The 9733-nt window shown below is 51.4% G+C and overlaps 1 protein-coding gene across 2 annotated transcripts in view; it reads right to left on the reverse strand.

The window, feature by feature from the left end:
* PHF2 (PHD finger protein 2) overlaps positions 1–9733 on the reverse strand; it is a 47928-nt gene that overhangs the window by 31957 nt on the left and 6238 nt on the right. The window contains exons 2-3 of one of the 2 annotated variants that reach the window (XM_024741342.1): positions 9305–9390; positions 4755–4869 (exon numbers count right to left, since the gene is read on the reverse strand). The gene's annotated coding sequence lies outside the window, so the exon portion shown is untranslated. Of the gene's footprint in view, positions 1–4754; positions 4870–9304; positions 9391–9733 lie in introns of those variants that run through there. The other variant, XM_024741341.1, reaches the window with a different exon arrangement.

The raw sequence follows: 9733 nt of genomic DNA on the forward strand, positions 1-9733 counted from the left end.
CCCACCTCATGCCAAGAGCACTGGGGAGCCACTGGACAACCTGAGAAGGGCAGTGACGGTCAGAGATTCATCTGGCTGCTGTGCGGATGTACAGTGGACAGCAGCAGGACCAGGGTGGGGCAGGGCAACCACGGAGGAGGAGGCTCAGCATGTGGTACCTGGACCAGAAGGTGACAGTGAGAGGGAGGTGGTGGACTCAGGAGATCAGATGGGGGTGGGAGAACAGGGGGAGGCAAAGGTGAATGGCCAAGGGACTGGCCTGAGTGACCAAGGGACTGGGGCCACTGACTGAGGCCTGGAGGTGGGGCAGGAATGGGGGTGGGGGCAGATCCAGAGCTGAGTAGGAACACACTTGTTGGGATTGGCCAGTGGATGCACCAGTTGGACAGAAAGGTCAGGAGCTCAGAAGGACTAGTGGCTGGAGAAAGAAGTTGAGGAGCTGCTGGCCCAGGGACAATCTATGAGGCCAGGGAAACAGATGGTGGGGATCGAGCAGAGTTCCCAGATTCCCTCAGGGAGAGTCGTCAGCAGGGAGGGAGGCAGGGCAGGGAAGGACAGCCAGCAGAGCATGGTGGCATGGTCTCTACAGAGGACAGGACTCAAGGAGAGGGGACTGCACCACTGCTACGTGTTGACAAGGGTCAGTTAAGGTGAGGACTGAAGAGTGATCCTGGGGTTTGACACCATGGTGACAGAGTGTTAGGGATAAATCAGAAGGAGTGAGTGGAGGGTGAGGAAGAAGAAGTAGTGTGGTGGGCAACTGCTGTGAGAAGCTCTGGGAGTACTGGGACAGCACAGTCAGCTGTGGAAGCTACAAGGCAGCCAGAGGTAGAAGGTCACCCTTGATAAACTGGAATCCCAAGCTCTTGTCTCACTAGTGAGAGTTCCAAATTCACACCCATGGGTTGGGTCTGGAACTGTGAAACCCATGAGGACCCAGCAAGAGGCAAACACGAGGGCTTCCCTGGTGGCGCAATGGTTGAGAGTCCGCCTGCCGATGCAGGGGACACGGGTTCGCGCCCCAGTCCGGGAAGATCCCACATGCTGTGGAGCGGCTGGGCCCGTGAGCCATGGCCGCTGAGCCTGCACATCTGGAGCCTGTGCTCTGCAACGTTAGAGGCCACAGCGGTAAGAGGCCCGCATACAGCAAAAAAAAAAAAGACCAGAGGAAACCATCCTGTAGGGACACCTCAGAGCCCAGGGCAGACTGGCTGCCATGGGAATGATGCCCTCTGAAGATCACACCTCACAGAAGGAGGTGAACCCCCAGGAGGGAGAGCCAGCAGCCTCATCTGCCCAGAAGAGTAGATCCCAAGAACTGAGGATAATAGGATAATTGAAGAGGCCATTTTAAGACAAGTACATTAAACACATCCAAAGGGATAATGAGAGGATAAGGCAAAGAACAGAGAAGGAGGAAAATAACAGGCAACACTAAAAAGGAATAGAAATTGTAGAAAAAAAAATATGACGATTGAAATTTTTTAAAACTCAGTAGATACATTAAATGGTAGCTGGCTGGAAAAAAAGATAGTGAATTTGATGAAAAGATTTGAAAAATAAGACAGAATGGGGAAGAAGTGCTATTAAAAGAGAAAACAGGACATTTTTCAGAATTGAGATAAAATATGACACCTCAAATTAAAGGCACTTACTGAGTCCTGAACAGGATAAATAAAAACAAATGCACATTAGAGGCACTGCAGTATACCTACAGTATATTAAAAATGAGAAAACAATCTCAAACGTTTTCAGAGAAAAAACCAGATTATTTACCAAAACTGAAAATGAAACAAAACAAAAACTCCAGCGGCTAGACTGATATCAGTAACAATAAATGTCAAAAGACAACAAAATAGTATCTCCAAAAAGTTCAAGGAAAATAACTTTTACTCTAGAATTTTAGATCCATTTTAGAAAATTAGAATCATGCAAGAACAAAGACAAAATAAAAATATTTTCAGACACAGAGAATATTTTTATAGGCCTTTTCTGAAAGAACTACTAACGGATAAAATTCAGCAAGGAGGAAACCAAATCTAGAAGGAAGGAGTGGGATTCAAGAAATAATGGAAAGCTGATCTACAGATTCCACACAATCCCTGTCAAAATACCAGCTGACTACTTTGCAGAAACTGACATGCTGGACTGGGAATGCTGAATGAAATACAACGCACCCAGAGAACCAAAACAGTCTTTAAAAAGAAGAAAGTTGGAGGGCACTTCCCAATTTCAAACTTCACTACACAATCAAGATTGTGTGGTACTGGCATAATATGAGACATATGGATCAATGGAACAGAATTGAGGGTCCAGAAATAAACCCAAACATCTATGGTCAATTGTTTTTCATCAAGGGTACCAAGATAATTCAATGGCGAAAGAATAGGCATTTCAATAAATGGTGCATGGGAGAACTGGATATCCACATGCAAAGGAATGAAGTTGGACCTTTACCTCACAACATATACAAAAATTAACTCAAAATGAGTTAAAGACATAAATATAAGAGCTAAAACTATAAAACTTTTAGAAGAAAACATAGGCATAAATCTTCATGACCTTGAATTTGGCAATGGTTTGTTTTTGTCTAAAACAAAAGCACAAGCTACAACAGAAAAAATAAATAAATTAGACTTAATCAAAAATTTAAACTTTTGTGCTTCAAAAGACACCAAGAAAGTGAAAAGACAACCCACAAAAGTGGAGAAAGTATTTGCACATCATATATCTGGTAAGGGACTTGTATCTAAAATACATAAAGAACTCTTACAATTCAATAATAAAAAGACCAAAAAAAAAAACGTTTAATGGGCAAATGACAAATGGCCAACAAGAACATGAAAAGATGCTCAACATCACTAGTCATCAGGGAAATGCAAATTAAAACCACAGTGAGAGACCACTTCACAACTACAGGATAGGTAGAATCAAGAAGTCAGATAAGGGACTTCCCTGGTGGTCCACCGGTAATGAATCCGCCTTCCAACTCAGGGGACGCGGGGTTTGATCCCTGGTCAGAGAGCTAAGATCCCACATGCTGCGGGGCAACTAAGCTGGCTCACCACAACTACTGAGCTCGCACGCCTCAACGAGAGAGAGAAAACCCACATGCCACAACTAGAGAAAAGTCCGCTAGAGAGAAGGCCACACGCCACAACTAGAGAGAAGCCTGTGCTTCTCAACGGAAGATCCTACATGCCTCAACAAAGATCCTGAATGCCTCAACAAAGATCCCGCATGCCTCAACAAAGATCCCACGTGCCGCAACTAAGACCCAACGCAGCCAAAAAAAAGAAAGTCAGATAATAACAAGTTCTGGTGAACTGAAACCCTCAGATGCTGCTGGTGGGAATGGAAAGTGATACAACCATTTTAGAAAACAGACTGGCAGTTCCTCAAACAATTAAATATTGAGTTACTCCTAAAAAAAATGAAAATATATGTCCAAACAAAATATTTTACAAGAACATCTATAGTAGAATTCTTCACAGTAGCCCAAAATCAGAAATAACCCAAATGTCCATCAGCTGATGAATGGATAAACAAAATGTGGTCTATCCATACAACGGAATATTATTCGGCCATAAGAAAGGAATGAAGCACTGACACTTGCTACACCCTGGATGAACCTTGAAGACATTATGCTAAGTGAAATAAGCCAGTCACAAAGGCCACATATTATATGATTTCATTTTGATGAAATGTTCAGAACAGGCAAAGCTACAGTGACAGAAAGCAGATTAGTGATAGGACTTTGGGGAGAAGTGGGGAGGAATGAGGATGATAAAGCTACAGGTTTCTTTTTGAGGCGATGGAAACATTCTAAAACTGACTGGTGGTGGGGCAGAGCTGTGAATACACTGAACTGTACCCTTTAAATGGATGGATTGTATGGTGTATGAATTATATCTCAATAAAGGTGGAAAAAAAGAAAATAAAAAAGAAGCCAGAGAGGAAAAATACCTTATCCACTGAGCAGCAAGGCTAAGAGTTACACTGAATTTCTCACCAGAAACCATGAACTCAAGTCGAGCATGGGATGAGACATTTAAAGTGTTAAAAGAAAAAACCTACCAACTTAGAATTCTGTGTCCATCAAATTATCCTTCAAAAGTGAAGAAGAAGTAAAGACTTTGTAAAGACTTTGTCAGACAAACAGAAACTGTCTTCCAGCTGTGAAGGGACAAGGGTGTTTCAGAGCAGCTGTCTGTACAACCTCACATCCATGCAGTCACGGTGCCCCCCTCACCAGAAACCATTTCCTGTGGCCCTGATCCTGCTCTCTGCCCTTGGCCCTCATATAGGACAAGGCTGCGCAGGGGGAGGGTGTGCTCTAAGAAGACCTAGGGACACCCCACCAGGCCACGGACACAGAGGAAAGCCCACAGCCATTTGACACCAGGACCTGCCACCTCCAGAGGATGGTCTCAGGCTGGACGCCAGCCCCAACTCCTGGTCCATAAAATGGGGACAGTAGCCTCTCTCTCAGGAAGGTTCCATGGGAAGGCCCATACCAAGTGGGGGAGGTAGGTCCCTTCCCTCCCGGGCTGTGAAGAGGGTCCCCATAAACTGTCCTCGGAGGTGCTGAGAAGGGAGAGATCAGCCCCCATGCCGGGAGCACCTGGAGTTTCGGGGACTGTGCTACTCCCCCAGAGGGAAGCCCAGGGCCCTGGAGTCCTAGAGGTGGGGTGCGTATCCAGACCTCAGAGGGAGCAGGCAGGCTGGAGAGGAAAAGGCTGCCACCTGCTCACCTGGGAAAGGTCCGACTCCGCAACTCCTTGATGAAGAGCTGGCTGCCATTCTGCACGGGCTTCACTTCGGGAGTCTGCCCCGGGCCATGTTTGTGCCAGGTTCGCTTCTTTTTCACTGTGGGGGAACAAGAGGCAGGTCATCACTCACAGCCCCCTCCCCTTGCCTCCAGGGACCCGGCCAGGAGGGCAGCCACCGTGAATGCTGCAAGACTCAGACCCCTCAGAGGCAAAGAACTTGGGGTTCCCTGGCTCTGGCCCACCCAGCCTCCCCTGCCTCTCAGGACCTCAAGTTGTCACATGGTCAGGAGCCCCCACCCTCCACATCCTTGAGTCACAGCCCCCACCTCACCTCCCGACCTGCCAGCTCAGACGATGGCACCCGAAAGCTGGGGCCTTCCTGGGACCCCATGTCACTCAGCACTCAGTCTGCTGAGAACTCGTCAGAGGCACCTCCTGAGAAGGTCCCACTAAGGCTCGCTATTCAGGACCCCTCCCACCTGGCCTCCCCTCAGACTTGCCCTCAAACAGCACCAACCCTGTCCTTCCCTGCTGGGACCTTTGCTGCCATGACAGACCACAACTCACAGGCAGGGCAGGCCAGCGCCACCTGCTGTGCCCTCTGCCCTCCCCACCCCCTGCCCACTCCCTCAGGCTGTCCTATTGTCACACATGCTCCAAGGGCACTGGACACACCCACCTTGGACTTTTTACAAGTGAGCATGCACACCTGTCCCTACTGGGCTGTGACACGTGTGCACACATATACACACGCATGCACACCCACACACAAGCACACATGCCCCTACTGGACTGAGACAGGCACGTGCACACTAGCACACACACACAAGCACAAACGCGCACACGCATACACACTAACGTTTGCCCCTACTGGACTTTGAGCCCCCAGAGGAAAGGAAGCTATTTCCTTGATACCCTTGCCCCCATTCAGGGCAGCCACAGATAACTCGGTGAGTGAAGATGGGCCAGGCATGGAGACCATCCCTGGGGGCTGCCTGGAAGGGTTTGAAGCAGCCTGAGATGAGACTGGAGGTGAGGGAGAGCTGGTGGGGCCCTCAGGGTGCCTGTCCTTCACAGATGGGGACAGGGTGGGGGCTGCAGTCCTCCTGCATCCCGGTGGTTGTGGGGATGAAGGGAGCTGACAACTGCCCCTGAGGAGGACCTGCCTAAAGCAAGAAGGGGAAAGCGCTAGGTGGATGGTGGCTGAGCTGACCTCTGTTCCAAACTGCCACCCCTTCCCCGTCTCATCAAGTCATAGCTCCTTGAGACTGTCTCCTACAACAGGTGATATTTACATCATGCTTGGTCTCCAAGACCAAGGTGTGAGTGGATACTATGGAAATCTGTCAAGATCCTACGAAGGGAGGTCTGGAGCTGGAACTTCTGGTGGCAGCACCAGGCACAGACAGGAGATCCAAAGGGATCCAACTATCTTGTAGTCATGTGATCCTAGGCAAGTTACTAGGTATCTCTGTGCTTCATCATTAATGCTAGTCCTGGCTTCCCAGGCTCCTCGTGAGCGTGGAGTGCCCTGTGTCAGAAGGCCATGTGGGGAAACCAAGTCTTGGAGGGGGCATGCAGCCCAGCGATAGCAGACATGCCGGGGAGCAGTGGGCAGCAGGAGAGAGAAGCAGCATCTCCATTGCCTGCCAGGAGCTGGGCCTGAGAAGTGCATGCTGACCAGGGGCCAGTGGCAGTCCTGGGCCACCTGGGCTTCCCAGGCCCTCACTCGGGACTGGGCAGCTCCAAGAACCTCGTGGAGAGGCTGGAATACACCTGATACTGTGGCTGGAGCAGGTATGCTGGGACAACAGCCAAAGATGAAGCTGTGGGGCAGGGTCTGAGCTCCATGGGGCTACCCTTGAACCCCTCTGCAGCCCTGGCTGGTGGGCTCCCTCCCTCCCCAGGTCCCATGACCCTCCTAAGCCCAGAGGCTGAGCCTTCTCCTGCCTATGGTGGCCCAAGGCACCCTCTGACAAGGTGCCCAGGAGACAGCAGGAAGCTGGTGGGTCTCAGTGGGCCCCCCGGGTTATGGGGGCAAGAGGTGTCCCTAAGGCATTCAGCACCAGAGCCTGGCCCACCATCCTAAGCGTGGTTCATCCCACCAGGAAGATGTGACAGCTACACCCGCCCGAGGCAGGAGGAAAGTAAGAAATTGGTAAGTAACCTCTTAAGCAGTCATAGAGCTAACAAGAGGCAACACCGGGATTCAGAACCACTTTAAGGGCCATGTCACCCGCTTCCCGTGAGCCTTCGTGTCAGTAAGGATACCTTGCCGAGTTCCCACAGGGACTCCTGGGTCTCACTCTAAATCTGTGAATTGCGTAAACCTGTGGGCCTGAGGGTCACAGACCAAAATCAGTCCAAGGGACAGGTGGCAACAGCGTGGAGAGAGAACCCTGAGATCTGGTAAGACACGCAAAGCTAGAGGGTTGTGGCCTCAGGCCCAGCTCACCCTGGGAACCCCGCCTCCATCCCATCATGGTGCTCCCTTCCCCAACTCTATCCTGTTCTGGTCCTCCCCCTGCCATCCCCACCTCACTGTGCCCGTCACAAATCTCACCCAGGCCAGGGCAAGGAAAGGAGGCAGGCTCATGGGCTTAGCTGGCCCCCAGGGGGCACAGGGTCATCGAGGGGCCTTACTGTGGAAGGTGTGACTGGAATCCAAGCAGAAAAAACCAACCAGTGTGTCACAGACAGGCTCTGGTCAGGGCACACACATGTAAAATAAAGGGTGATGGGCAATCTAGGCGGAAGATGCTAAAACCAGTGCCTTCGTCCCTGGTGGGCACACGGGCCTCAATAACAACAAGAAGTCTGGTTCACAGAATTTATAAATCATATATGCACGCACACACGCGTGCACACATGCAAGACACACATACACACACACAGCCAAGGAGGGGCTGCCAGGTCCTGCCAGGCTGAAGTCCCACACTGTCTGCTGACCTAGAACGGCGCTCACAGAGGTGGCCCTGCCCCCCACCCTCCCTGAGCACCTCCCAGGGTAGCGCCTACCCAGGCACTCAGCTCTATATGGCAGGGGGGTGTCTCCCGGCCCCAGCCCTGATCAGCCCCCCACCCCACACCCAGGGCCACGAGATGCAGGACCTGGGTCCACACCCTGTTTGTCTCTCCTAGGCCCTGAGCTTTCCTGGAGGTTCATGAGGTGCCAGAAGTTCAGGTTGAGCCACGGGGTGACAGTCATCCTCCTGTATCTGCTGCAAAGCAGTTACCAGGAGGATCGGGTCATTTAGGGGAGTTGTATTGTGAGCATCAGTGCTGCCAACTTCTAGGGGTATGAGGGTAAGTCAGGAACTTGAGAATCTTCATGCCTAGGAAGTTCAGAAGCCACCAGGCCTTTTCTTCTTCATCTTCTCATGCATTTACCTCATGCCCACATGTGCTGGAGGGCAGAGCACAAGAGCCGAAATGAATACAGCTCCCATGGTCACTTAGTGATGATGGGGCACAGGCCAGGCACAAAGAGAGGCCCAAGAAAAGTCAAGGAGAGGTGAGACCCCACTTCACCCAGCTTCCCAAGGGGCTGGGCTGGGCTCCCTTGGCTGGCCACGACTCACAGAACAGGGGTGCTGGAGGTGGGCTTTCACCCTGTGCTGGCGTCCTCCCTCTATGCCCACTGGATCCACAGGACTCACTCCACAAGGGCTACAGGGGTCCAGCCCCAGAAGATCATGGCACTTCCTCCACATAGACCCGGCCTTAGAACTTGCCTCCCAGCCATGATGTGGGCCACCCTGGATGAGCCTGTGCCTTGGGGAGCCCCCACTGGGCCTCCCACACCCCCAAAGGGCCAGATGGAAGGGGAGGAGGATAAAGTCCTTGTAATGCACAAATAGTTTGAGAAAGGGAATTCTTTTGCATTTCAAAAATACAAAATTCCTTGGCTGTATACTTCAATTAAAAAAAAAACAACTATTATTTTTCCTCCCTGTACTCTTACTTATTAATAATGTAGAACTGACAGGAAATAAAATATTTTTCATTGCTGGAAAAAAAAAAGAGAGAGAGAGAAAGGTGAACACCTAAGATTCCATGCAGGGGGTGCTAGAGAAGGGAAGGAGAGCAAATCCGCAACAATGCACATTCCTGGACCCCTGCAGAGAGATGGCCAGCTGGGCAGAGCTGGGCAGGGCTGGGATGGATGGCCCCTTGGACATCTCCCAGCCTGTGTACCCATCTCAGGTTGCCTGGTCACTGCAAATGCTGGACTTTGCAACCCCTGCCCAGGCCTTTGAAGGCTGGTGGGCTCTTTGCAAAGGCCGTGAGGGGCCCCAGCTGCATGTGCTGGCAGGAGATGATCAGGAGGGGCCACAGTGGGCCCAGCAAGGCCATGAGGGGCAATAAATGAGGCAGGAGGTGGTTCCTAGATACCAGAGTCCCCTGGCTGCAGCTACACAGGGCGGTTCACGCCAGCAAGGTGGGGTCCAGTTGGGGTTGGGGTCAAGTCCAAGCAGAGACCCTGCCCCCATAGTCAGATCCAAGGAGCAGCAGCATGGTGCTATACTTACGGGTGGACTTCCCATGGGTTTTCTCACAGTTTGGGCAGTGGTATATGTCGATGTCTGGGGCCTCCTCCTCTTCCACTCCAACACAGCTGAAACAAAGGAGAAACAGACATCATTAACCAGCAGTCAGCTGACTCCTCAAGAGCTTCCCCTGCAAAGATCTGCAGCACCTCCCACTCACTTTTCAAGAGGAAGGGCAGGGTAGCATGAGGGCAGCTGGGGCAGAGTGTGTGGGGGGACAGTGGCCCACATGGATGGGATGGGAGACTCGAAGTGGAGAGGGAGGGTCAAGGAAGACCTCACCATATGTGACTGGGAAAGGCAGAGGGAACCAGCCATCCTGTGGGCCTGCCTCCATGAGGGCCATTACAGCCCTGTCCCCACAGAGCCCAGGGAGGTTGAGGCAGGGGTGGGGGGGGGGGGGGGGGTCCC

Source organism: Neophocaena asiaeorientalis, unplaced genomic scaffold (assembly GCF_003031525.2).
Source record: "Neophocaena asiaeorientalis asiaeorientalis breed wild unplaced genomic scaffold, Neophocaena_asiaeorientalis_V1.1 scaffold558, whole genome shotgun sequence".
Classification (NCBI taxonomy): Eukaryota; Metazoa; Chordata; class Mammalia; order Artiodactyla; family Phocoenidae; genus Neophocaena; species Neophocaena asiaeorientalis.